Source organism: Nipponia nippon, unplaced genomic scaffold, assembly GCF_047370975.1.
Source record: "Nipponia nippon isolate SJK-2023a ecotype South Korea unplaced genomic scaffold, ASM4737097v1 scaffold_32, whole genome shotgun sequence".
Lineage (NCBI taxonomy): Eukaryota > Metazoa > Chordata > Aves > Pelecaniformes > Threskiornithidae > Nipponia > Nipponia nippon.
In genome coordinates this window covers 4,685,712-4,713,665 of record NW_028262350.1, presented here as the reverse complement: position 1 = coordinate 4,713,665, position 27,954 = coordinate 4,685,712, and the positions used below count along the sequence as shown (strand labels likewise).

The 27,954-nt window shown below is 43.1% G+C and overlaps 1 protein-coding gene and 1 long non-coding RNA gene across 5 annotated transcripts in view; both read right to left on the bottom strand.

Moving 5' to 3' along the window:
* The window catches only part of LOC148054289 (uncharacterized), a 208,372-nt gene extending 190,114 nt beyond the window's left edge, over nucleotides 1–18,258 (bottom strand). The window contains exon 1 of one of the 2 annotated variants that reach the window (XR_015707436.1): nucleotides 16,418–18,258. This is a non-coding gene — a long non-coding RNA (uncharacterized LOC148054289). Of the gene's footprint in view, nucleotides 1–14,747; nucleotides 14,849–16,417 lie in introns of those variants that run through there. The other variant, XR_015707437.1, reaches the window with a different exon arrangement.
* The window catches only part of LOC104012265 (acid-sensing ion channel 2), a 505,120-nt gene that overhangs the window by 382,416 nt on the left and 94,750 nt on the right, over nucleotides 1–27,954 (bottom strand). The window lies entirely within an intron of this gene.

Below are 27,954 nucleotides of genomic sequence, written 5' to 3'. Positions count from 1 at the left end.
GGCTGTGCATTGCTTGCTTTGAAATCACTCACCCCATCTGTTTGCTGCTTTATCTGTAAAGTACGTTTGCCTAGTTTCCAGCCTTTCCCATTCTCTCAGCCCTTGCTGCGAGTATACAGCTCCTCATGGTTTCCAGCTGATAACAGTCCTGAAGCCAGCAGCGGGCAAAGGTCAAGCCTGTCCTGAAAATCTACCAAGGACAAGTTAATGCATAAAGAAACAATAAAACCCTTCTTTTCTATCCTGTCGTTTTCTGAGAAATAAGAGACTTATTAAAGCCAGAGGGGCTTCAAGAGAGTCATACAACAAAAAAATTCCATAAGAAATCACTGCCTTGGGACCATCTACTTTTTCTGTCATGAAAAACACCAAATAATATTTGAGAACATCCACAAATCATTCAGCATTCAGAGGTGGGCAGAAGCAGTGGGTACAAAAATTTTGGTAAGAGACACATCCTTATTCCCAGGGTGAATATTTACTGACAAATAGAATTAATTTTCTTAAGCCCATCAGCATCCAAACAAAGGGACAATCTACATGGAACCAAGAGGCCTCATTAGCGAGAGGCTTCAGATCCTTCAGATGAGGTTTTTGGTTTTCAGAGAGAAATAGTCAAAAAATAAACTAACATATCCTCCCCTCCTCCCCCCACATAGATCATTGCATTATACTTGTAGACTTTGTGGATTTTGCTCTGCAAGAATGGAAGACAACAGATCTCTGTGGATAGTGAAGGATGGCAAAGTTCCTGTATTTCAAGAAGAGGTGCTTTGATCTGAGCACAAATTGGTTGCCTGTCTCTCTGGACATTTGGTAAAGATTGATAGCAGTTCTCTAGGTAATTACACCAAGCTTGGTCCATATGCTTAATAGCACCATCCAAATTCATGTGTTCAAGTACTTATGGACCCTTTGCTCCTTCTCCACCTGGACTGCTCAAGGTCTCTCTCATCTCTTCTTTCTTGCCAGCTGTGTCTGCCCAGCACTCTGCTCCTCACTTCCTTGCACTTGAGGCAACCAGCAATTATTTCTCCTGATGCTCTTGACTGGACAGCGCAGTTTTGCCGCTCTCAGAACTGGTGCCCAGCAGCTGCAGATACACATATTGGCAGGAAAAGTCCCCTTCAGCACCTGGGTGCTGGGGTACCACAGGCTCCATCTATGCATGAGGCTGGCACTCCACACAGTCTCATCACCAACCCCAAAGCTGTCATGTTACAGGAAAACTGCAACCATGACCTTAAAAAAAGAAACGATGATGTAACTTCCATTGCACATGCCAATCCCTCCTCAGATCTGCCAGCAGCAACTCTTTATAGCTGATTTCTTTAATTTCAACTTTTTTTTGTTTAAAAAGACACACACACACAAAATCACCAATCATTCAGGAGTTTCACTGTTGGTTTTTTTTTTTTTTTTTTATAACTTTAATCCCTTCTCTTGCCTCTACTCTGTCACTCCTTTCTCCTTCCCCACCTGTAAGTAGCACCACACTAGCACACCTTCAAAAGTCTAATGACATTTTTCTGGGTTAAGTTGTCTGGTTCCTTCTTGTATTTTAGCCAGCTCAGATGAGAAAGCAGACAAATCATTTTTCCTTCCCTATATACAGTCTGTTTCACCATAGCATCCTCAGTTTCTTAACAGCTTTATTTTACCTGGCTTTCACAGAAGCAAATGAGTCTTTACATATTTTATATGCATTTTTCTTGAGAATCATACAATCACTACATTTTCAAATCTTAATGCTTTGATTAGCAAAACTGAACAAATGCCAAATAGAAAGGCATCGTTTTATTCAGGGGGTCTTGAACCTTTCAATCTTTACTTTTTGATTTTGGTTTGACTTTTTTAATTTTCAGAAAAACAAAACCTTCTGTTTAAGTGTAAATTAATTGGCAAGACTCCTTTCAATATTCTCCAAATCTTCATGTAGCTCTCAGCTGGTAATGTATGTTCTACATCCTTTGGACTTCTATACTACCTTTCATCTGAAAATCTCAAAGTGCTTTGCAAAGGACTAATTAATAAGTTTCAGCATAGCTCTCAGTGAGGCAGGTAAACTTGACGAGTAAAAGTGCTAACATTCTTGCAAGAATGAACCCAGATAAATTCCCTAGACATCTTGGGCAATCATTAGACCCACAAGAGTTTTCCTGCTCTTTGGTTTAACGTAGTATGTTTGACCTTGCTCTGTGGAATGCAGCACGAGGGCAGCCTGTCTCAACACACAGGTCTTCGCAGCTGTTTTGGTCTCTGTTTGAAATAGCTGCATTAAACTATGTATTGAGCGATTCCCAAGGAGACAGACGCTCTAACTGAACAAGCACACAAAACAGATGATTCTCTCAAGCCAAACAAAACATTTCCAGCTAATGTCAAGATTGACCCCAGCAGATTTTCCTGGACTTCTGCAGAACTTCCAGCCAAGAGCTTCACATGCTGTTCTTTTATATTTATGGGTCTTTTCCCTACTACACATTATTTTACCCCATGAAATACTGGATGTAGGAAACTCAAAATACTGAAAGAAAAAATTTCAACATGCTTTGTTCAAATACTATTGACATTTGAATTTGATCATAAGGTGGGACTCATCAAACAGGACTGTGACTCCCTGAATGCAGGCATCTACTCTATGAGAACACAGCTGAGCTGCACTGACTACCCAAGCATTGGCTAGTCACTCAGAATCCCCCTTAGCACACGTCAAATTAGAGTAAAGCTATTTGTTATTCAAAATCTCAATACAAACACCATTGTTTCAAGTGTCAGGAAGATGATGAACAGGCACTAGCAAGCAAACATCTGATATCTGTGCACTAAAAGTGCATATCCAAGAGATTTCTCTCTCTCCTCATTATCCTGCTGGCAGCTCTTTGGACATTTATCTAACCCTGTAGTCACCATTCCAGCTCTGGTACAAGTTCACATCCTTGGGTGGCACTCCCAGAAGAGGATCTAAGCTTAGGGGAACAAACTTGGTTTTATACCCAGCCTTTTTCTTGTGGAAATGCTCCCCAGAAGTAACATTGCCCATGATCAAAGTGCACGGGCCCATTCTAGAAACAAGATAAAAAGGCTACACCTCCCATCACAGGGATGTATATTCCCTATTTCACAACCCAAAGACATGAGATGGGCCCCTTTTATACAGCCCTACACTTGGCATAGGTCCCCTTTTACATGACCCTGTGCCTAGCCCATCTTCTTTTTCTCTGAAAGGCAAACTGGTCAGTTTATTTAAGTCCACATCTGGAACCATGCTTGCGCATCATACAGACAGTGGGAGAATCTGGACAAGTGCTCTCAGAAGCCCAAACGAGTATAGGTAGATACTCTAGGATGATTACTGCCCTAAAACAGGAGGGCCCAGCTTACAGTAGCTGAAACCCATTAGCAAGTGTACTACAGCGAGTGTGTGCCTTGTGGCAGCAAACGGCCCTTCATCATAGGTGAAGGAGAGCACAACAATTTCTTGGCACTCTTTCACCAGCAAGACTTCCAGTCAGCATCCCTATGCTATAATCATCATCCTCAGCTCCAAGTGAGTTAGCTCTATGTCCTGACCCAGCAATCTGCCCTGGTTTTGGCTTACAAGCCTCCCTCATCCCCTTCACATCTCTGGAGTCTTTTCGGAATCAAACCTCCCTTCCACTGTGCCCTTTGCACTGGTTGCAGTTTACGTGTTCGCACTGAAATCAGTTCATCAGAGCCCTCACTGGTTTAAGCCAAATGTAGAGTGACAGCTCTGAGTCTGTTGAAGAAGCAGGGTTGTCATCTCTGAGCAGTCTGGCTTGCTGACAATGCCGTGGGCTAGAAGACGCTCCTGTCACTTTGAGTTACCATCACCCATGCTCCACAGATGCAGAAGCTATTCACAGAGATGACCCTTAAAGCCCTACTGTGGCAGGAGATGCTTCTCCAGTTGTTGAAGGCATAAAGTCACTTTTGAGAAGCGACATGGCAAAGTGCAAAATAGCTTCACACATGCATACCCAGTGTCCCACACACACCCTCCTGTGTCCTCAGACATGAAGAGGAATTGCAGCTACTCATGCTCTGTCTGAACAGCCACCTGCCTCGCTGCTGGCTGCTTCCACTTTAAGAATGCCGATCCTTCCCCTGAAGGTTAGTTATAATTCACATTAATGTCTCCATCCTGGAGGGACTGCAAATGAGGAATACATGCTATACCCATCATTTAAAGAATAGCAGTTGTGTTTATAGGTTGATCCAATGTTCTTACATATGGCTAGACATTCACACTTGGGGTGGATGGAAATCTGTAGCATCACATTGTGCAATCCATTCCTGAGTGTCTCTGCCCACAGGTGGGTAAGAACCAGTGTCTGCTTCCTGGGACCCCACAGCCAGAACGGCAGAACTGGGGCTTTGAAAGTAAACCTCTTGAAAAGGTGGGATTCCCATCCTGAAATTTAAAGCTTTCCACATTTGCTTTAATCCCAGTGCAGGAGAGGTTCTGTGCAAATATGCTAAATTATGCTTGGCTTGCTTCCTCCTATACAGAGAATGCAGATACGATATGATAAAGCCAAAACATTCTCTCATGATTTCCCAAAGAAGCTGATGAATGTCAACATCGTGCCATGAAATGCAGAGCTGGTGTTTCTGTTACAGAAAATTGCTCCAATGGAATATTTCTGGCACACCTCTGGTTCTGCTAGGCAACCTCAGCAAAGCGAGGTTTGCTGTCTCTGGACCTGCAATGTCTCCCTGAATGAGCAGTTCTACTGAAACCAAGAGAACTCCTATGAGCAAAATCCCCTGAATGAGCTGGCGGCTGGCAGGACTAGGCTTTGTGTTTTTCATGCAACAAAAAGGAATTAAGCTTTTTCTCATTACTACCTGTAGGAGTCCAATAACTAAATCTCATGCTGGGCTTCAGATCTGAAGCTCTATTTTCAAACCATAGATGATTTTTGCTGAGATGTGCTAGAAGACGGCACCAGGTATCCCTGCCCACAGCAGGGGGGGTGGAACTAGATGATATTTTAAGGTCCCTTCCGAACCAAACCATTCTATGATCTATGAAACTGTAGGCAAAGAGGGTGTCTTAATTTAGAAGCACCTGAACATTTATTACTTCAGAGGATTAAAACCTTTCATAGGATGTACCAAGACCTGCACATTTATATTTTAATTTTGTCACCTTCCTTAATTATACATCCACAGGAAGGTTAGAAGAATTTTTGGATTTGGAAGTGCCTATTTCCACCAGTTCTGCAAACAGCATCATTCTGAGGTAGATGCCTTGCTGCTGGCATCTGAAGTGAAATGAGCTGAATCCCTTCCCCATGTTTAAATGCCATCATAAAACCGTTTCATAAGCAAAGGAATAGTGTAAGCCTGATTCCCTATGGATGGGCATCCTACAAGCGGAACCTTCTAGCAATCACAGAGCATACCTTCATGCAAGCTTTTTCCCCTTAAGAATCCTCTTGTGACTAATAAGTTAATTCATGTCATTGCCATCTCCTCAGTGGAGACACTTACAGGATCTCTTGCCTTCATCTAGCTTCTGATTTTCACAAAATTCAGAGAACATTTATTATCTTTGAGACCTCTAATTCCTCATCAAATTCACTTGAACTTGACTGATGGTTCAAAACACACTACTGGAAAGAAACAGACAGACATGTGCACAGGGAGCCCAAACACATCAGCTTCATTTTCTTAGAAAACCAGGCTAGAGCATCTGAAAAGAGTCTTATGAAGTTCAGAATTCCTATTTCACCAGAAATTAACATCTGACAATTCATTTTCAAGATATACTTCATTAAACAGAAATTCTGTGAGATATCAGCTTTCTAAAAATATTCCCTAGTTTCAGAAAAAGAATTATGTTCCAGTTTCTATTAGTTTTATTATTTCCCCATTATTTCATGAAACACACTGCTCCCACTGGCATAGATAATATGACATCATAAGAATTAATGTAGTCTGTTTTTTAGGTTTTTTTCACATCATTAAGTGCTGCTGCTGTTCAGCACTGATTGAAATGTCTCATCTTTCTAGATGAAAATGTCTGCAGCTTGGTGTAATCAAACAGTTTGACACTTTGCAGTATAAACAGGAGATATTGGAATGTAGAAAAGATGAGATTTTCAATCAGCGCTAAGTAACTGCTGCACTTATCTGAAGTATTATACACTTTCTAAATAGTTGTATTGCATATTTGTTAATAGTAGCATCTGTTAAGGTCTCCTATTGACAAACAAGGAAATACAAAATAATATCAACAGGGAAATGCACAATATAAATGCTGGAAAAGTGGAAAAAAAAAGTCAGACCATGCTTATATGAACATACACATTTATTAAATACTTTCTTATAGAAATTTTTCATCCAAATCAAAATAGGCTTTTACATTGGGAAAAAGCATTCAGCTAGCTATAGCTGCATGAAACACGATATTGTGCCCTGAACTGGACAACTTTCAGAAAAACTGGTCAGCTACTTGACCTCGTTTCTTCCTCGCTTGTGGGAAACCTCCAAACACATCTGGAGTTTGGGCTCTACTGGCTACAGAGGAAGCTGACAGAAACAAAAGATCAAGGAAGTAATTACAGCAGACATCTAAAACAGGAATGTCCCCCAGAGACAGGAGCCATCAGTTTAACACCTCTAATTCAGTGCTAGTTCATTAGTCAATACATGTTCCACTACCCATGTGTTAGGTTCATTTGTGCCCAATGAATGTAAGGAGCCTTACAAGGAAACCTGCAAAGAATCTGAAGAAATATGAGCTGTGTAAATAAATACAGGTTCCATTCTTATAGTTGCTGAAGCTGTTACAGCAAGCACTGATGCCACAACCCTTCTGCTGGCAGAAGACATCCAGACATTCCTTTGACGTCTGTCCCTTTGCAGCTGCTCTTTGCACTTTCCTCAAACACCCATCACCTTCTGTATTTCAAGGATCTTAAAGTCAGCACTGTTACCAGAGGCAAAATCATCAGCTCCTGTTGATTTGTTTCCACCACACACTGAAGAAAATCCTTTCCTGAAAACCACATCTGTCAACATGCTGTGTCCTGATCTCATAATAGCCAGATCCCTAGAGTCACAAAACACTGGCCAGGAAGAGGGGCATTTTGTTCAGGGAGGAAGGGATTTTTGAAGGGAGACAGAGGCATTTACAAAGACACCTTAGTCACTTGCAGCATGGAGAGCAGTCAAGACAAAGGCAGCTCTAAGCCACTTGCAAAGGCAAGAGGAAGTATTGCAAGGGAACTGTTGTCACCCAAAAGGGACAGGAGCATCTTGGCATACACACAAGGGTGAGAAGAACCAGGTATGCATAGAAGGAGCCTTCTTACAGGGTTGAGGAACACGTTGGCAGGGGTCCTGTATCACTCAGAAGGATGAGGCTGGGCATGTGGGGGAGTTCCTGGGTCAAACATTTGGGGAAGAGCAAGGTGCAGGTCTGGTGCTCACTGAGAAAGGAAAGGTTTGTTCCAGAAAATCACAGCTGGCTGGGAAGAATCAGAATGATTGGGCAAACCTAACAAGAACCAAACACAGCAACCTGCGGGTCTCCTGCCTTTGTGCAGAGTCACTATGGAAACCAGCAGGCTAGGCCTGCTGAGGAGATGAATATTCAGGGTGCGAAATCCCTCAAGGCTTCCCCTATGTGTCTAAGCACACCAGTCATATCTGCACATTGTCAAGCACACATGTCACCTGGAAGCAGGGGTATATGGGTGAAGGATGAGACATGAAGTGTGCCTATGAACGCTCCAGACTGCTCTTTCAGACAGGCATAGATTATAGATGGATCTTACTTATGTTGCCTCCTGTAGTCACAGAACAGCTCGTCTTGGGCCCTCCTTGCAAGGACACCCAGCATTGCAGGACTGTTCACTCAGATGTGACCAGCAATCAGCATGCTGCTATCGGGTCCTCTCTCCCTGTGACACTACCCTACAGGTCTTCTGCAAACACAGCCCTTCATACATCCTGAGGAAGAAAAAGCACCTTCATCTTTGCACGCTTCAACAGAGGATGCCAACTTAATGCAGTAAATAAAGAGGAGAAAAATTACTGGCAGTTTTCACAACAGAAGCGCGTTGTTCCCATATGAAACAAACCCAAAACTTTTCAGTACTTCAGAAATAAATTTTTAAAAATAGGTCAAATGAAAAATTTAAATTTTGTATGGTTTGTTCTTTTACAAACTTGCCAATTTTTCCTCCACTTTAGCATCTCTTTAAATAAGGATTTAGAAAGATTAAACTTAAAAGTTTTGGAATGAAAATGCAAGTTAAAATACCAAAACATTTGGATTAAAGATTTCACTGTTCAGTATTTCAGTTTACAAGTGCATATGCACTCCTCCCCTCCAAACATATTTCAAGTGAAAAGCAAAAAGCCGTCCCCATAAAAGGGTAAGTTTACATTAATGAAAAGAGATTGCCATTTATCACTGTTAGCAAAATCAGCATCTTTGCCTGAAGTGATTCACATTCATGAGTTAGCAGTTTCTGGCTGAAGTTTCCAATCCGCTTTATGTACAGTTCGTAATATAGAGCTTTGCTGCGGTTGAGACAGGGTGCACAGAACCTGGGAAGGCTGTGATGCAAGGAGTCTCTCTTTGAATTGCTTTTTAAAGGCTGAAGAGCAACACATACCCTGCCTGTGGAGTTATGAGTAGTCTGTTTAAATGTATCTCACAGTGAGAGAGCACATTATCCATGATGAATATGGAATAGTCAGGAGCGCTTGCTAGAAGAAAGGCTTCTTTGGGGAAGCAAAGTTCACCATTCCTTTGCTTTGCCAATAATGCACCTACTGTGTATATAATTGGAGTAAGAGGGTTAATGTTTTTTCTGACTGGTGTATTAGGCATTTCATAAAAGTAAGTGCAAGCTGAACTCCAACAATGGCAGGTTCAAGATGGCATGGGGTTTAGCAGAAAACCTGCTTATTGTGGAACATGTGTTGATATGGAGTGAAACCCTCGTCAATGATGAGGTAATCTAGTTAGACGAGCTGCTCCCTGACTCTCATAACAAGCCAAAGACTTATGGATTATCTCTGCTGAATTTGTGGGAATGTCTTTGGTTGAATTAAAAAAATATAGATTGACATAATGCAAAACATCATCCTAAAGGTAAAGGGGAAGAGTTTATGGCTGAAAAGCTGCCATAGGTGAGAGAAAAGTTCATGTAGAGCTAGAAAAAATGAAATAAAAAGTATCTACTCAGTCAAAAACTCAGAAAGTACAGATTTTTTTTTTAATCCCAGAACTGGGGTATACCACTGTTTTCTGCATATACATATATCTACAGACTGAAACAGACATTTCAAGCTTGTCTGCTTTACGTGTCATGGTCTGAATGACTCCAGCAGTGATTTGTATTGTCTTTCTGAAAGAGTTATTGCTTATGGGAGACTGTTCAAAAGCCAGGTGCCCTGATTTTTGCAAATTGGACATTTTCTTCTCACTGGACTGAAGTCCTAAATGCACAGGCTGCATGATAAACTCCAAAACGGGCTGTCAGAAGAAAGCCCATAGAAAAAACAGTTTCCCTACATAACCAGCCAATCTCAATAGGAGAGAAATAACAATTCAGACTACAAATCTCATAGGTAAGAGCTGGCAAGGAAACACATTTCAAGTTCTGTCAAAGCAAGGCATACACTCCAGGGCAAAAAGGGATCACAATGAACATGAGATCTGATTTTCTGCATAATACAAGTCATTGGCTTTGCCTGAATTATTTGGTATTTCAACTGGAAAATATCTTTCTGGGAAGAAAAAAACGAAGATTTCTTTTTTTTTTTTTTTACTTAAAAATTGCTAGGGCTTGAGAATCCAACACTGCTCTTAGTGAATTGTTCCAAAGCTTGATTAACCCCTGTTAAATATTTGTTTTACTCATAGTCTAAATTTGTCTGGTTTGACTTCCACATGCTTGGTCTCCTTATAACTTTGCCTGGTAGGCTGAGTCGTCCGTCATCAAAGTTTTATGCCCCACAAACTTAAACATTTGAAGTATCTGAGTCTTATAGCCCTGGCTCCTCTTGCTCCTTGGTTTGCATGAATGAGACCTGATTTCCAAGGCTTTTAACATTTCATTTTGCAAGAGATGTTTTGTTTTGGGGTTTGGGGTTTTTTTTGGGGGGGAGGGTGTCCCCCACCCTTTAACAGACTCAGAGTCTAACTTTGGGAAGCATTTAGAACAGTCCCTTCGTAATCGACACTGCCTTTCCAAAGATCACATTTCTCTACTGCAAACATTTACAAGCTCCCAGAAAGAGACAAAGAAATGGTGAACATGAACTATTCTTACAAGTAATTTTCTTGAAGTGACAATGCGACAGACTCATCATTAACATCAACTAGTCCCATTCCATGATGCTAAGCCAGGCATAACCACAGTCCCCTGTGCCTGAGTTACTGAATACTCAAGCAGAATACAGGGCTCCATAAAGCAGAGTTCTCCATACCCAAATATATTCATTTGCTTAATTCTCCACAACTGGCCTGCTCTAGCTGGTGACCAGAGGACTAGACCCAGCCTAGGCACACTGCCCATTTTGTGCTTGCATCACTTAACACCTCTGTCCTGGTTTTGGCTGGGATAGAGTTAATTTTCTTCCTAGTAGCTGGAATAGTGCTGTGTTTTGGATTTAGGATAAGTGATAACACACTGATGTTTTAGTTGTTGCTAAGCAGTGTTTACACTAAGTCAAGGACTTTTCAGCTTCTCATCCTCTACGGACTGAGAAGGCTGGGGATGCACAAGAAGCTGGGAAGGGGCACATGCAGGACAACTGATCCAAACTGGCCAAAGAGACAGTCCCTACCATATGACATCACGCTCAGTATATAAACTAGGGGAAAGCCGGCCAGGGAGCCACTGCTCAGGGACTGGCTGGGGTGAGCAACTGCATCATGCATCACTTGCTTTGTATATTCTATTATTATTACTACTTTATTTTATTTCAAACTATTCTTATCTCAATCCACAAGTTTTCTCACTTTTAGTCTTCTGATTCTCTCTCTCATCCCACCATGGGGGGAGTGAGCAAGCGGCTGGGTGGTGCTTAGTCACTGGCTGGGGTCAAACCACAGCAACCTCTTAAAGATTTTTTTCACTTTTGGTTTTAAGGTTCCCTTCCACCATGGTGATACTCTCATGCCCTAAAGTTGCTCCTTCTGCATCTCAGCTGTTAAGGAGTACCTGAACCCCTTATCCAGCTGGAAAGCAGTGGGACTATGTCCATGTGCAACTGGTCTTAGGGAACAGCTTAATTAGCTGGTGATACCCCTTAACAGCCTGGACAGTGCTAAGCAGTACCCTAGTGAGGACAACCTGGCTGTGTCAAGCAAGGAAGTTTCCATATTCCTCTGATTCCACCTAAGGTTTTATCATTACCCAAGAATCCCGCAACGACTATACAAACAACAGAAGCTGCAAGCACCAGATAACTGAGCTTTGACTAACCTGCAATTTTAATAGCATTTACTAGAAAGGACTAAAGCTATCCAGAAAGATCAATAAATACACATCATTCTTCTGTTGGGCGGGCGTCAAATCGGGAAGGAAGGTGGTGCAAATAGGTTTGTTCTTAAAGTTACCGAGATGCCGTGTCTTCCTGCAGTGGGAGCAAAAGCCCAATCCCCTATCTTTGTTTCTCAGGAAAGACAATATAAATTCACACAGCAAATAATTCCCTATATTCAATTACATCAAAGGCAATAAAGACAGTGCTCTAAAACCAAGCTATCTCCATCATATAAAGTCCGAGAGTGTAGCCACCAATCTCTTCTTAATGACAGGGCACCAGTAAAGCAAAATAACAACCCTACTTAGATTGCATAAAGCTTAGTCTGATCTCAGAAAGCTGAAGTCAGTATTAAGTAATGGCACCAAAAACACTTTTGAAACTTCAATCAATTTTCACTAGCTCTGCATCACAAAGTAATTATAAACCAGTCAATCACTATGGGAAAAAATAAAATAAAATCAAGCTATATCACATTAGCACAAAAAAGAATAAAATAAGCTGTGCCCTTATAAATTATTTGAGTGGTCTTTATAAGACGCCCAAGCACAGTTTAGGCTCATGAGTCAAGTTCTACTCCAAAGGTTTGAGTAAGAGCACAACTAAACACAACCAGTGCAAACTTTCCCATGGCCATTTCCCTTTGACTGTACGCACCAACAAGTTTCTCAAAGGCTGCTCCAACACAAACCTGCATGCAGCTGTGTGACAAGTGTGCATATGGAGGCATGTATGCATGTGTGTATATATATACACACACATTACGTATGTTTTTATATATATATTTATACACACGCAAGAGACCAGGGCCAAAGGCAGCACGGCCATATATAAACTGACTGGAAGGATATCAGCAACTCTGCTTGTGCCTTATCACCAGAGCCAGATGGGCCACCTGGAATGTATTCCAGCACTGATAACTGAATGTTTTAACTGCTACAGAGGTAGTTTCATTTCTTCCTGCTTGGCCACCAGTGGAGGAAGAGCTGACTCTCCAGGGCATGATAGCTGCATAGCTATGTATCAGCTCACATAAAACAGATGAGAAGTTGAGATGGTGATCATTTTCATCAGTTGAAAAGCCAAGAAAACACTGATTTGGTTCCGTCTAAATATTTAATTTTGATAATTTAGAAATGTTGCATTTCATATTCAACTATTTTTCATGTAGCAAAAAATTAAATTCAAACCCTAGCTTCAAAAAGGAAAAATCAGGCCTGGTCAGTAAAAAATATCCACATTTTAACCATTTCAACCTCCCCTCTCCATCTTTTTTTTTTTGGTTTGAGAAGGAAGTTAATTAGACTACTAGGCTAATTAACTATTTGGTTAGACTGAAACCATATTGGTTTCAATGAATTCACTTTATTAAAGTGGAAGTTGGCACACCAAAAAATTACCAGCCACATCCAGTAATGTTTTTTTTCCTAAACTCTTTGAAATCCACATATAAAATCTACCAGAAAGGCATGTTTTATGATGAAGAACAGGATTGTCTCTTTCAGCCAAGCTTTGTCTCTTATTTTTAAAGTATATCTTAAAGTCAGAAATTTTAATTTATTTCAGGTCTTGGTCAAAATTCTCCAAAAGAATTCTAAAAATTAAAAACACAAAATAAGGAGTCTTACAAAAAAAAAGGAAGAAAATAAGGGAAAGAAACCATAGAGGAAGTTGAGACATTCACTTTGAAACGTAATAAAGTTATATTTCCTAAACTGTTAACACATTGCCCATCAGCTACATCTGTGAACAATTAGTTGCTATTAAGAGGTATGTATTAAGTGATCTGTAGGAGGTTCGTGCAGAAACTTCTCTTGCTGCACAGAAGCTCCATCCCTGACTCTCAGAAGGATGCTTTGAAAATGCATCCTCCTAAATGTCTCCGAGTCTGCTTCTGATTTAACAAGACCCTAATTGCCTGATTATTGATTATCTCTTTGAAGTACAGTAATCATGATATTGCAGCAAATTTGCCATCTGCCTGTCTTGTTAACAACCCGTCTATTTTCACCACAAGCTGTCTTACCAAATGAAAACACATATGGTTTCATTGCAGTGCATGTCCTTAAAAGGGTTGCAAACACAGATGGCTTTGGAGAGAAACACAATGGGGTAACAGCTCAAGTTTGCCACTCCTCTGTAACTGTTGTGATCATCTGCCTCATATCAGTGGGTCTCTGTCCTCCTCTTGTGGTGCCTGGGATGCCTATGGAGGTTGCTAAACTTCCAGGCTTGGTCACCAAGAGTAGGGAACTGTGGCTTCAACTGTAATTCTCATAGATCACATAAAAATATCCTGAGACCCCTTTTGAGGCAAGCAATTGACTTAGAAGGATTAGGCAGAATCCAGGCCTACCACCTATTTCAGACCTATGAAACTGAATTTCTTTCAGAACCCTAATGACACTCAGAAGAGCAATGATTTCCCTGGGATCACCATCTTTGGCATGGGAGCCACCACTCTCGTTTGTCAAGAATTATTTCAATAGAAAGGGTGTATTTCCAGTAAATCTTATTCCTACATCCCGGCAGCTTCTCCAATTTAAAAGGCTTTTGTACCAATACAGTTGTCTTCATGCTGAGGCTGGGATTCCTCTCCATTAAGATTAGATGCCTAGAATATAGCCATCCATGTCAGAGTCCAGTAATTCATGGACACAACTTATCTCATTCTAAGGTAGATATCAAAGATAAGCTCAGTTCTCAGTGTCTAGATGTCCAAAATAGCTCTGGAAAATACCCTAGATAACTCACCAAGGTGTTCCCAGCCCCAGAAAGCCATATTCCATAACCAGTGCTTTTGCTGCTGCTACTACCAAAGTAACATACCTTGCACATGTAGACAAGCCTTCAAAGAAATTAAGACAGAAGCAGCAGGCTGATGATGAGCAAGTAATAATTAGCAGAATAATTAGAGCAGGTAGTGTAAGGAAAGAACTTGCCAGCTATGCTCATATGACCCTGAACGGTAAGGATCCTAGAACACAATTCAGGTAAAATGAGAAAAGAAAGCAGAAGTGATCCATATGCAAAGCAGAATGGAAATACTCCCACCAAGGGAGCCGTTTCCCAACACTGACAGCAGAGCTGGGGCTGGGTATGCTGTTCTGGGCCCACCACCAGCCTCCTCAAGACGGCATTGTGGGAGGGGTGGGAGAGATTTAATCTTCACCTACAACATTTCTCCTCCTATTAGCAAGAATTACCTTGTGCCTCCATTTTCATTCTAGGTCCACTACAGAGCTTATTGAGGAGGGATCTGTCAAAGACGCTCTTTTTACAATTACTCTGTGCTCCCTGCAGCTTTCTTCTTTTCCAAGAAGAAAGTCTTCGGAAGGATTAGTTCCACCACTGGCTTACTGTTCAGAGCTAGGTGGTGCCGAAATGTGTGTAAGAGAGATTAGCTTGCTCCAGGACTGAGAGATTTGAGTAGCTGCCCCTGACCTTATGTGATGCACAGAAGCAAGCAAAAGATGCCAAACTGAGGGTTTTGTTTTTATTACAGTTTTATCCAAATGTCAGATAAAACTTAACAGTTCTGAAATGCAAGCTGCCAGGAAAAAAGTATGTAAAAGCAGAAACTGGTGGTCAGTGAGGTCAGCAGGGCTTGTTACAGCCATCTGCAGAGCATGAGCTCAATGACTGTATATGAGGCAGTTCTCTATAACCAGAGCCTGACTTTAGGAAGAAGGACTACCCAAAGTGGAGAACCGTGCCTATAATGGTGGTGTTTTCCAAAGTAGGTATCAAACCTCTGTGCAACCAGATGATGCAGCTGGGATGCTGTTTTCATAGAAGTCCTAAAGATTCACAGCTGAACCTCAGGCTAGCCCCTTCCTAGATAAAATTTCTACCCTCACAGTACATTGTTCACTAGGCTGATTAAATCAGCCCCACTACACCTCAGTTCATTTTTTCTTTATCTGCAAATTGAAAGAAAAAAGGCACCCTTGGATGTTCCTTAGAGAGCCCTGGCTAGATTCTTGCTCTAACAGTAGCAACAGGAATTTGGAGCTTATGACAATGACGTATTGCTGTTAGTCACATCAGGAGAGACTAGGCCCCTTCCCAGAATATGTACTTTTTAGATCGCATTTTGGAAACATCTGACTCTCTCCATTGACCATATGGGAAGAGGGGATACACTATTTCAGCTCTTTGGATATAACTAATTTGGCAGAGCTCAAGCACTTGGGATCCTAAGTCACTTATCAAAGGTCACACAGAAACTTTTCACAGACACACACTGCAACCAAATCACCAAGCCCATGAGGGCTTCAATCTCAAGACACTGTTCTCCCGTCAACAAACCTTCCTGCAATCTGGTACTTTCTAGCAGTACTTATGGTTATAGGAGAAAATGAAGTTGTCAAACTACACATGGACTTCCATTGTCTGAATGGATTTGCCAAAGCAGCTGCACTGTTTGGAAAACTCATAAAGGTTTAACATAATTGCCTCATTGAATAACAATCTCTCAAGCCCCAAACTGAATCTCCAACGCGATAGCCTAGATGTAGGCATAAACTGGGAAAGCGCAATGTCCCAACACCAGCAGAATGCAACGCATGCCAGAACTCAACAGCTGGTCACTGACATAGGCGCAGGAGGAATCACAATACACACTGAACCAGTTTCTCACCACTGCAATAATACCTTTAGGCGGGTTTGCTACAAATACCTAGTTCTGCAGATATAGGAGGAAATTGGAGCCATGTGTAAGAGACCCAAATACTAATTACACACTGAGTAAAGTTTCAGCAATTGCAAACTGTACACAGGGAAAGGTTTACACCAGCAGAGCTCCATACCCAGGACTGTCCCCTCACTCCACCCTCCTCCACCTTTTCACTCACGCCACACGCTGATTACTAACCAGAAATCCAGCCGTCCTCCGCTGTCAGCTTCAAGCCCTTGGACGAATAGCCAGTGGCTGGATGAACATACGTTACAGCCTGTAGCTTTAACTGGTCCTGAGGCGCCTTCTGCAGCTGGTAGCCTTCAAAACTAGGTTTCCTGCCATTTATGTGAAATGATGCACTCTGGATCAGACTTAAAGCACCAGCACATTGCGCTGTTTAGCCTTCAGAGAGGTGTCAAGTAATTGCTGCCCTCTTAAATCATTGCTGAGCACTTTAAATATACAGGAGATTAGCTTACACATTTGAGGCATGGGTTTTAGAAAATGTTGTGGAAAATGTCCATAATATAATTTGCCCTGTTAAACAGACACGGTTCTTCAGGCAAGAGAATCCAAAGACCCTGATTCTTGGAAGAGGCAGCACAGAGAATGCAGCCCCAGTGCTCCAAGCGAGTTACTCCAGCCTTGAGCCCGCAAACAACTCGTTGTGGGAGGAAGCCTGTTTTTCTGCAGAGCTCTGTGTATCCAGAGCACATCGCCAATGCAGACTGCAGTGCGGATACCCAAGCAAGCTTTCCATTTATTTGTTGCAATTTTGTACCAGTTATGGTATGCAACGGCTTTCCTGGGGGTCTTCTGTGCATTCACATTCGATCTGGAAGCTGCATATTACCAGAGCTCCAGCCTGGGCCTTGCTCCTTCTTGCTATAGCTAGCCTGCTCCCATTCCTTGAGGCTTTTACATTAAAACTCTCCCCTATACATTTCTGTAATACCAAGTATCCAGCATGATTGCACAGCTCACTTGAAACAGAGAAACCAATACGTTTAGACCTTCAAAGACTCTCTGATCTAAACACATCTTATCTCAGGTTCCCTACGATTTCTGGCCACCACGCCATGAGTGATAAATTAAGCATATTAGAAAATAAGTCAGACCAAAGTTCATTACAACCTCTCATTAGCTCTGGGGGAGAGCTGTAGTGAAAGACGTGATGCCAGTGTACTTCAAACATCGGCGTCTCCTTCCCACGTGGCCCCTTCATCTGCTATTAGCCAGCTGTTTCTCCACATAGCTGGCAGCAGTTGCGGATTTGCTTCTACTCAGAGATCTCAGATACTTGCTGGAGGTTGTCTGCATTTAAGCAGATCAGGCACATGCAATGAGTATTGTGAAGTCTGTCCATTGTGAAGCTGAGAAGGGGAAAGAGAATCAAATTTTTCAAGAGAGATCATTTGGCAACAGGGAGCTGATGTTGAGAAAAGACAAATGTCCTTCTGGTTATGCCAATTAGCTGAAAAATCCTCTTTCAAGGGTGACAGGAGTACCTCACAGGAGTCAGACAAAGCTGAGAACTTTCCCATCCATAGGAGTTTCACAGTGGCCAAGAAAGCGCTTGCTGCTCTTTGACAGGCATTTTATAACTGAGGCCAGACTCAGCCTGGAGTTGCACTCTCATTCAACAACAAGAAAGGCCCAGAGAAAAAAGCCTAAGAGAGGGATTTCATGCGAGGAAACTTCCTTTGTTGCCTGTGAGGGCAGCACGGGCAGCAACACGGACGAAGCTGAGGAGAGCCACGACGCTGAGGCAGCAGGGCCGGGCGCGGGGACCGGCCTCGTCCCGCCGCGGCTGGCACCGGGCGCAGCTCCCGCTCGCTGAGGCGGCGCTGCTCGGGGGCCGCCGCGGTCCGGAGCGACGGGCGCAGAACCGGGGGAGCTCCAGCAGCAGGTGACTGGCCACTGGCGGGGCAGCTCAAATGAGCGAGCGACGTTACCGGGGCAGTTCAAACAAGCGAGCGAGCAACCGTTGGCGGGGCGGTTCAAATAGGCGCGCGGCGGTGGGCGGGGCGGCTCAAACGAGCGAGCGACCGTTGGCGGGGCGGGTCAAACAACCGAGCGACCGTTGGCGGGGCGGTTCAAATAGGCGCGCGGCGGTGGGCGGGGCGGTTCAAACGAGCGAGCGACCGTTGGTGGGGTGGTTCAAACCGGCGCGCGGCGGCGGTCGGTACCCCTTTCGGTGGTCTGTCAGTGTGCGCGGCCGCGCCGCGCTCTGCTCTCGCCTCGCCTCGCCTCAGGACCCTGCGGGCCCGGCGGTGCTGAGCGGGGTGGAGCACGCAGCAGGAGACGGGGATATAGCTGTTGTCGCTGGGCAGGGCTGCTTGGGGCTTGTTCCCCTGTCACCTCCTTTTCTAGTTTAAGTGGGTGATAGCACGCTGAGGGGAGAGATCCGCGTGTTGGGGGACAGGCTGGTGAACCAGGCTGAGCAGAACCTTATGAAGTTCAACAAGAGCAAGTGCAAGATCTTGCATCAGGGGAGGAATAACCCCGTGCAGCTGTACAGGCTGGGGGCGGAGTGTCCAAGAAGCAGCTCCTCAGGAAAGGATTGTGGCTCTCAGCAAACGTGGAAAAAGCTTAAGAACAACCCGTAAGCTGTAAACACACCATCAACATGAGAAGTGCTAATGGGAGAGGTGCTTCCCTCAGACTCTACATTGTTTCTGAAAGCACCCTGAAGGAGCTGGTGTGGCTGCTGCCAGAGTTAGGTGAGACATGGATGAAGTTGCTGCTGAGCTCTGCACCAGTGGAAGTGCCTGGAAAAACTCCATGAACAGGGTAGCTCTCGCTCAAACCACAGTTGTTACACATCCAATCAGGGTGACAAGGTTTCAGACACACCGTTCATGTTGAAGAGCTGAGGTTATTTATGTTTCCAGGCATGGTGCTATTCATTTGCATAAAAGATTCCATGTAGGAGAGCACAGCTGCATGCAAAAAGTGTAATTATGGAACTGCCAGATCGTTATTCCTAACCTTAACATGGCTGCAGAATGAAGTCAGTATTGTCACAGGTTGGAGGTTAATTGTCAGCATCCCTGCACCAAGAGTCATTACTGAGGAACTTCTGGGACATTTAATTGCCTAAGCAATTAATTACTGGGCAAAAATTGAGAGATATATGTTCCCATGGGTGGCTCCCCGCAAGTGTTGAAAGTTATGGCAACTAACTACAAAATGAACCATAAATGTGAGCGGTCACCACCAGTTATTACATGCTGATACTGAGCAGGGAGTTTGCAGGAGAGTTTGGAGAGAACTAGCAGGGATTGCAGTGTGGAAAAAGTCTCTTCTAGGGCCTCCTCAGGGAGAAGAGACTAATGCTTGCTACTCTGCCTCTTGCAGCTTGGATAGGAAAGACTGAAGCTGATGGCACAAGTTCTGCTGCTCCCAGGGAACACAAAGACAACCTTTCCAAGACCCTGCAAGCAGTGCTGGCTACTACTGGGAATGCTGCCTCCACGTATTCCCCAACACTAAGGTCAGCCAGAAACCAAAACCAGCCTTGGCCCTTTTCATTTAGTCTTAAGTGGTTACAACTCCAATGAGTCATTCCACAGCCTAGAAGTGCCAAGTTATGGGGCTGTGCACTCATGCCCTCTGACACGAGTGTGCTGCTTTGGATAGGCACTGCTCCTGTGGGTGGATTTGCAGAGGGTGAAATTCATAATGAGCTTGCTGCCTTGTGCTGCTCTAGCAGCTGGAGAGGAAACCTGAGGCCAAATTCTCCATGGCCTCGGAGCATGCTGTGCTAAAGCTGGATAATCCACTCATGAGAAACATGCTGCACGGCTGTAAATAGCAGTAAATGCTCGAAGATCAGAACAGCCTCAGGAAGTAGATAATGGCTAGTGTACAACAGAGATCCTCTCTGGCACAACAACTCCGTCAGACTCTCCTCACGTAGGCTCAGTGTATGGCAGTTGCCAGCTTCATTATACAATCCCCCAAGTGCCATGAGTGAGCTGACAAAAGTGGTCTGTTGCCAGTATAGCACCATCCATGCTGGGAGTTTTGCTGGCATCAGCAGGTTGCTTTTTTTTTTTTTTTTTTTTTTTTTTAACATTTCTTAGGCCAGCCAAATTCTGCTGCAAATATCAATTCCTTGAATTCAGAATCACATCTTAAGTATCTAATCCTCTCCTCCCTGCAAACACAGCTCTCACCGATTCATCCACACTTCCATGCTCTTCTATTTATCAGCAACACCCCATCAGGGGACCAGGCATAAACACCACAGAAGGGAACTGGGCATTTCAGAGCCACTAGGCTTCAGTTTCAGAAACAAAAATTGGTGATGGTCATTCCTCATTTATTCCCAAATGCAGTGATTTACCATTCACAAGCTAATAGTAAACTAAATGAATATACTGGTGGCAGTTATTCTAGCAGTCACCGGTAACATCAAGGAAATTTGGCCCTTAGTAAAACACGGTATGATATACACCTATTGTGAAGTAAGAGCTGAACGCTGAATCCAAGCAGGTCTGGGTCAGACCCAAGTGCTATTCCCCCGCCCCTAGGACTTTCTCAGAGTTGATGTAAAGAGTTTCAAAGAAGTCATTTGTAATAGAAAAAAAAAAAAAAAAGGATGTTTCCAGTTCTTTTAAAGCCTCAAGAACAGTTGTGTTCTTTAAATACCATTTTCTAGCACCTTAGCTGTTCGCTCTTTAAACAAAGAGGCAGAAAAACTCTTGTAACTTGGCTCAGCTCAGTCAATTGGTTTGTGTTTCTTGGCAATCTGAAAATAAGGACTGAACAATACACTTTTTAAAGTTTCTCTTCTGGTCATCCCTCTTCTATGTGCTGTGCTTAAAAAAAAAAAAAGAGAGAGAGAAAGAAAGAAGAGAGAGCATACAAGAGAAAGAACTCAGGTGTTGTATTTTACTTTAGCGAGAAGGGAAAAGGGGGGACAGCTTGTGAATGCAATTAAATCAGCTAGCAAAAAGCTGAAAATCAGCATGTGTGAAAAGAATTTGAAACAGTAAGTGTGGTTCTATATTTAGTGGAAAGTTTCCTTTTTCCTTTGCAGCTTTTGCATGAAGCCCAAAGGCACAAAGGGAATAGATCTGTCTATAGCAATCTGTAGCCCAAAGTGTCAGAAGTCTACAGTAAATATGTAATGCCACCAAAGGAGGCTTTTAAATGATGAATGCCCCAAAGCCTCTGAATTCAAAGAAATGAAATCTTTGTAGTGCACAATACCACATCTGTACAACTCAGGGTAACATTGCCTAAAATAAATCTGTGTATATGACTCACTAACTCCCTCCTACTTACACTAATGCGTTACCGATGCATAGGCTGCAGAAGCCCCATCTCCATAGATAATCAGATATTCCAGGAGTGCACAGCGTAAGCTCAGATTCAGAAGCAGACACTTGCTTTAATCCTGGGTCATTTCTTTTGCTGGTCGAGGACACAGCCTCAAGACCACTGTAGCATTCTTAATAGATGGTTATTGTAAGAATTCTCTTATGTACAGCTTTGTGTTAAATCGTTTTCTGAGGAAACTGCACCATAAGATTCTCCTGTCTATTTTAGGTAATATATCCAATTAGCTTATTACCTGGTCAAAAATAATTGTCCCACTGGTTAATGATATTTTTTGTAAACAGGAATTTATGGGAGAAACAGGACATCAGATTACAATAATGTTTCTGGCATTCTTACTAAAAGACTGTCAAACACAGGCCATGCCGTGTTTGTTTGATCGGGCAACTGTTACTCAAGGTCCAGGAGCTCACTGATTCACGTATCCTTTCAGCCTCGCAGCAGAGCAATGCTATTACCCCCACTTTATGGGAAGATGGACAGTCATAAGGAAACCTGCTATTATGGTGGTAATGAACTTGCTTGATTTTGGCTATCATCTAAAAGCTAGGAGTCTAGGTTAATCTAAGCTAGCCAGGTATGCTACTTGGGAGAGAAAGATCCAGAGGGCATTTCATCACACCCTAAATGTCTAACATCATAAGTGAGATGCGAGAGGCTGGAAAAGAGAGAGAGGTTCTATAGTGCCTTCCTGTACCAGGATATTCTAAGTACCCTGAGCCTACAAGGAGGAAGGCCCATGGCCATATACACAGAGCCTTTCAATGGCCAGACCCAAGGTCCCTCCCTGGATGCCCATCTGCTAGAGTCTGCTTTGAGATTTGCTGTAAAAGTGACCAGGGACCTGTCGCCATGTGAGATGCAATGTGGTGGCAATGTGGCACCCCATGAAAATGTATCATGGGGATTTTTACAGTAATCAGACCCAAATTCAAAGCCTTCAGTGCACCCCCAAACATGGAGGCAGTAAGGGAAGGCAGCAAATTCAGTTGGTAAGTGTGGGTTTGCAACTGTGGACGCAGGGCAAATGCTTTTATGAGCATCTTTTCAGGAACTCTACCTGAGCTGTGTTTGAACCAGGGACCCTAAAGGATCTCGCCTGGTCACAGTAATACTCCTGAAAACCATTTATATCCCACCCTGAAAAAGGATCTTTGAGCACATGTGTCTCTGGGAACAGACTGGCATTCTTCCTCTCACCCCACACCTTTAAATGGCTCTGGCCTGCCCTGAAAGTTTGCTCAGTAGCCAGTCTCACACCTCTGATCTGGCAGGACTCAGGGAAGCTGTGAGCACCATCAGTGACTGCCAGGATTGCAGGGCTTTATTTAAAATGCAATTAACAGGCTCTGCAGCTCTCCATAGAGGAGAGAGAAAAGGCTGCATTTAATTCTGCAGACTTGGTGAGTGAAGAAGTTGTGAGTAGAAGTGAGTGCTGGTAGAAAAACTTTCAGCTAAACTTTCTCCAGTTGGAGGAAGAGGGAGAATAACACAACAGAATTTTATGAGATCCTGTTCTTTCAATGAGAAATTCATAGGTAAGCTTTCTTTGGATACAGTGGGATTGAGCGTTGGAGCAGGAAACAGAAAGCATTTCTGGAAAGGGAGAGCATGGAAGGATGGTAGGATCAGTGTGACAAGGCAGAAGCCCCTCTTCCAGAGCCAAAATAAAAAAGGCAAGGCTTTATTGCAGGCTTACTGTTTGCTATTGCAAACCTTAGCTATTCCACTCGCTAGAAGGTGACTCACACTACCCAGCTCTGTCAGACTTAGCCTTTCTTTTCTTGGAGGAATAGGGAGAGGAAGCTGAAACAACTGCACACTGGACAACACTAGCCAGGCAAACTGCAGCTTCAGCCTCCAGCTGCTTCCCCAGCTGCCAGGATGACACTAGCAATGGGCTCCATGCAGTCCTTTCACTGCATTATTACTTATTTACTCACATGCAGCTCCCAGAAGACCCCAGTTCAATAAGTACCATTAAAGAAAGGAAGAAGATTTGGGAAGAAAGCTCCTTCCCTACTTCTTTCTCATCAGCTCCCACTTCAGTCCAAGTTTTCTCCTTTTAATTCTTGAAATCAGACCCAAGTTTGTAGCATGGATAATATTTGCCTGGTCACACAGTCCCAAATTATTACAGTGACAAAATAGAATTAATTGCATGGGGGATTTTCAAATGAGCTTCTAGGGAAGAGTTCATAGCACAGTTTTAACCAGCAGTTCTCATCCTCCTGAGGCTATCTGAATGCTGTGTGCTTCTTCAAAAAGATAAAGGTCCCTTGTCCCTCCTATGTTTTTAGGAAGCATGGCTGTCATTTGATCTGAAAGAGCCCCTGCATTGAGCAGTGTGGGTATCAACAGGCTGCTGCCACTTGGAAAACAGCTTGAGAAGCACAATAGAATTTTGAAGTGCTGAAGGATCTGAATTCCAGCACCTTGTCCCAGGAAAGAGAGAGTTTGCTTCAAGTGACATAGCCCCCAACTCCTGGAGGCTTTGGGTTGACTTCTCACAGCAGAAGCTCCTGGGCAGCTGACCCATAGCACCCCAGGGCTGTCACAGGGCAGCCTGGCTGCCAGATTCAGCAGCTGAGGGAGCAGAGAGGGAGCCAAGCAGCCCAGCAAGTGGATTAGGAAAACAAACAGGAGCTCATCTCTCAATTCTAACTCCCTTGCTGGAAGGGGAATGTGTTTGCTCGTACCTGCCAGCAGAGCTGCTTTGGTGCCGTCTCTGCCTGCCTACAGAAAATGTCTATTGTCGTTTTGCAGAAGCTGAAAAACACCTTACTGATACATCACCCTGCATTCGTGCAGGGTAAGTCTGGTACCTAGCTCTGTTCATCCTCCATGCTGTGATTTTGGGTTATCTGTCATTTCCAGACCAGCAGCCTAAAATATCCCTTCTTGCAGGAACCCTGCTTGCAAATCTAAGCGATTAAGTATTACCAGCGAGAGAAAGGAATTTAGAGCTACACCTGCTGCATTTCTGGAGCTTGTCAGTGAGCAGGGCCGCCTAGCCAGAGTCTGCAACAGTACCCTCCCAAGAGCAACTTTTCCAGAAAGCTCCCGATTTTGGAGTCGTGGCCATGGAAAACTTGAGAATCTGCTGTTAAAATAAAAAATAACCTAACAATGAAATAATTTTGCTGCAAAATTAATCAAAAGTTAGAGTAATTGTGTACAGAGTGAAGGTTAAATCAAAAACTATATGAATGACATGAAATAATTTTACTCTGTTTAAACAGAACACTTGGATACCGTAAAATCAAAGACAAAAGTTGGAATAATTTGTAATGATTTTTCCTTTAACAAATGGTTATGAAAAAACTAATGTGTTCCCATGAAATTATTTGATTTAAATGAATCTGTATTTTCTAACAAAAAGACATTCTGTCAGTGTGTTTTCTAGGCACCTCTGACAACAATAATTAATGCAGTCTTGAAGAGAGGGATCTTATGACTGAGCCATACTGAGGGCTCATCTTTGGTGTATAGAATAAATGGTATATATGTATAGAATAAAGAGGTACAGTGTCTTTACATTGCTTCAACTTCCGTTGTGCTTCCAAACTCTCGTGACCAGGCTGTGACGACCACAAAACGATGGTCTCTACTTTCTATTTCTATGACTATTTCATTGCAGCCCTTCCACAGGGACAAGTAGGAACAGTGGCAAATTTTAACCTACTGTAAAATGACAGCAGTGACACTTCTGTCCTGCTGCCACCCAAAACGTTGCTTGAAAATCCAGGGCCAGGTCTCCAAGCTCAACACCGAGCCATTCAATCTGGAATCAAACCCTCACAGTGCTAGGGCTAGTGCTAGATCCTCACAGGAGCAACTGATGATCCCCAAAAGGGCTGAACTGCACATTTAAGAGTACTTTTGCTAAAGCCCTGGTAGCATTGCTAAAGCGGTATAGACTGGAGCCCATTTTCAAAGTGCTACAGGTTTTATGCATGGTGAATGATGCAGATAAAATCAAACGTGACCATACATATAGCTGTAATTGTTACCCAGACACATAAGAAGTATTAGAAATAACAATTGTGATCATTTTAACTGTTGAATAGCATGAACGGTTTATTCACAGTCACGATATAAAGTCACTTACTTTCTCTGCAAGGAAGCTTGTCAGGCCAACAAGAGACTTGTAGCATAAACATGGTCCTTGTACAACTGCATAAAGCCAATGGAGATTTCTCTTCCTGCCTCTTGTGCACCACAGCAGACCATCTCTTGATGTCCCTCCCTGTTCTCTTCTCTATGATTCATACAATTTCTTCCAGCAACGCTTCCCTGAATTTATGCTCCAAATGCACCTGCATTTTCTTGCTAGGCATGAAAGTATGGCCAAGTCAACAGCTTGTGGCCCAAAGGGTTCAAACACTAATGGACGTGGTCCTGCTCTGTTTTCTTTCTTTTTTACTTAGGAAATCCTGGCCCCACAAGCCCTGCCCTCCAGAGACATCAAGTTTGATCTTCTTGTTACACACCAACGAACAGCTTGGGGAGGGAAGGAGAGCATCGCTGAAGCTCAGAGGGTTGGTACAAACACCACTGAGCTGAGGGGACTGGATTTACAGTTACAAATTATCATTTTATTGGGCTCAGGGAAGAACACAAACACATTTGACTATTCCCTTCATCTGTGAGAGAGAGAGAATTGTACTGGGCTGTCGTTAAATCCTCTTGAAATGTTCTGAAATACAGGAGCATGAGTGACTCTTTCAGGGAACGTGGGGCTGCTTTGTTGTGGGGAATGGAGTGGGAATTCACGTCATTGCACAGAGCGTGCCAGTCTTTTCACTGAATTTACACAGACTGGACTCCTACATCTTTGCCTAGCCTTGACATCTGGATCCATTAGGAATTTGCAATTCTAATTTGAATCAGCCACACTAATTGTGCTTTTTTTTAATTGGCTGCACTATTGATTTTACAAGATACATGATGCTCTTCCACCTGTGTGCAAGGCTCCTGCTGGGAGCTGCTAATGGAAAAAAACACCTCAATTAGCAAGAATTCCCTCTGAAATCCTTGAAAATCCAATATTGCTGATTAGTTTGTTAAAAAATCTTATTAAGAAATGCTTGGTGACTTCCCTAATAATATCAAGAAGCAGATCCTCATGCTGGGCTCCCTAGAACACTAATCTCTCCCTCTCCTTTTTCCTTCCCTGCCTCCAGCAAGGTTCAGAATTTGCAGCATGCAGGAATTAATTTCCCAACCCCTCCCTGGTGAACCATGGAGGAGGAGAACTATGCTTCCTTTTTTAGCCCCATGTGGGAAATGTAGCTGTGTAAAGAAATGAAATGATGTTAATCCAGATTCAAGGAGAGTGGTGGAAAGTAACAGAAAAAAAGTCCCTTTCATCCCTTTAGTGCTTCATCAGGCAAATTAGCTGTATCCCTTGCTTATCCCTTTCCTACTTCAGTCTTGAATTCATATTAGCTTGGTGGAGTATCTCCTCTTGACAAATGGAAAAGGTGTGTTCTTCCTGCACCTTCTCTTGCCCATCACCTTAACGCAAGAGGTGGCAGAACGCAGAGACAGCAAGGCAGGTTGTATTTGGGACACAAGCTCGTGTTCCCTCAAAGCTCAATGATCTCTCTCCCACAGGCATAAATCTGGCTTCCTTTGCTTTAACTTGTGCCCGTGGTATCAGGTAATAAGCAAATTAATACAATGCAGAATTAAGGCAACATATGCATCTGCACACAGTTTAGCCCGTTCCTTTATTTTCAGATAATCATCACAATTTCTGTGACCCACCCAGACTTTTAGCTTTCTTGGAAAAAAGACTTTTTCTCCCTTTGTATTTACTTTGGCTGTATCAACATTAAAGAGACATACTTGGAGAAACAGAGGGATCACAAGTGGGGCCTTCCCCTTTGCATATAACTGCAACCAGAGAGTCTGGCTTCCCGATGGTGCTCTCTACAGCTCCCTAATGTGGTTTGAACAAGTCTCTGTTGGTGCCCCTGTCAAGACAGCGGAGGTAACAGCTCTATTTCCAGAAGTATTACTAGGTGAAGAACTCAAGCAAGCGAGCGCAAGCAGTCCTTCCCTTCTTCCCCATCTTAGTTAACATATCAACAGCTTACAGACATTCCTGTCGTGCTGAAGACATATTCAAGTCCAAAGAGATCTGAAGCAGTGCCTCCTATCAGAAGGGCTATGCGTTAGTCTCAGTGCATTCCTCATTTCCTTAGCCATGGAGTTTGGCTGAAACATTTCCACAAAGTTTCTACAATTACATTTTGTACAAACAATAAACCACCCAGAGTTTTGGGAAGGACTCCCTGACCAGCTCTAAAGTTTACAAAATACCATGCCTTTTACAGTTGTGAGTTGTTTTCTTCATTTTGTTTTAAACACAATAT